The sequence below is a fragment of the Aedes aegypti genome, chromosome 3 (assembly GCF_002204515.2).
Source record: "Aedes aegypti strain LVP_AGWG chromosome 3, AaegL5.0 Primary Assembly, whole genome shotgun sequence".
Classification (NCBI taxonomy): domain Eukaryota; kingdom Metazoa; phylum Arthropoda; class Insecta; order Diptera; family Culicidae; genus Aedes; species Aedes aegypti.
Window position 1 is genome coordinate 253979608 of NC_035109.1, and position 1206 is coordinate 253980813.

The 1206-nt window shown below is 31.7% G+C and overlaps 1 protein-coding gene across 1 annotated transcript in view; it reads right to left on the reverse strand.

Annotated features, from left to right (window-relative positions):
• Positions 1 to 1206, reverse strand: part of LOC5563915 (protein OSCP1) — a 48314-nt gene that overhangs the window by 46444 nt on the left and 664 nt on the right. The gene's annotated exons all lie outside the window — the stretch shown is intronic.

Below are 1206 nucleotides of genomic sequence, written 5' to 3' on the forward strand. Positions count from 1 at the left end.
TCGAGAATCTTGACTCGAGATGCGTAAGAAAATTAAAAGATTTTTTCATCGCTGCGTTAACCTCATCAGCCAGTGCGATTACTTTTGTATTAGCGTGTATGATAATAAATATCAACAATTTGCGGAGAGGTAATCATGTGGTGCTACAATTTCCCACAATTTTTCATCTCCATATAGTTCAACAATATCTGAAAATTAAATTATACTGTCATTATTTGGTATAGATGACACAAACAGTTTTTAATTATCCCAAGATTCAGGTTTGATATTCAACAGAAAAGTAACAGTTTGTGATGCATTCACCTTATCAGTTAATGGCATCGTAGTGTTTGCAACATTTGGCAAAATCTCGCATAACTTATGATCTCGCCCTAGAAGCCATTGGTAACCATGTGTGTAGCTTATTGTTTCTGAGCATTTGAATGGATTTACACGTTGTTTAACAACTTTATGGTAAAGAAAGGATCATTCTCTACACGGCAGTGGTGTTGGTTTGGGTGCTTATTCATTCGTTTGCTCAGAAACAACGAGCTACACACATGGTTACCAATGGCTTTTAGGGCGTTATCTCAGATTATGCGAGAAATGTATTTTTCTAAGCGGGATGTACCTTTATATTACTTCTAGAAGAATAAGTTCAAAATAAAAATTGGTGACATGCCAAAAAACAGTCATAATACGTTTTCAAAAACTCTTTTTGAATTAAAAAATAAAATTTTTGGATATTTTTTTTGGTGACAGATTTTTACCAAGATTTTTGGAGGTTAACTTACCCGGATAAAAAATACAATACAAAAACAATATAACGTATTGTAACAGTACCATTCAATATATTGGATATACAATACAGTATATGTAAAATGACAATACAATTACAGTACAATATATTGTTTTGAACAGTTCACTGTATGGTATATGAGATTTTTGCAATATAATGTATGGGTGGTTAAGTATCGTAACAATACAAATATAAATATTTTCTCATACAAACATTTTGAAAACACAATACGATATAATGTTCATGTATTGTCTTGATTAGCAATTCGTGTATTGTTGTACAATCTTATAATCTTATAAGATAAAAAAGATTTTTTAAGCCGAAAACACAGATGAGAGTCAGAAAAAACGTGGCAACACTGGCATACGCATAGATGTATCAAAACAAGAAAAATGTATCACCACCCCGATTCGAAACAACACAAATTT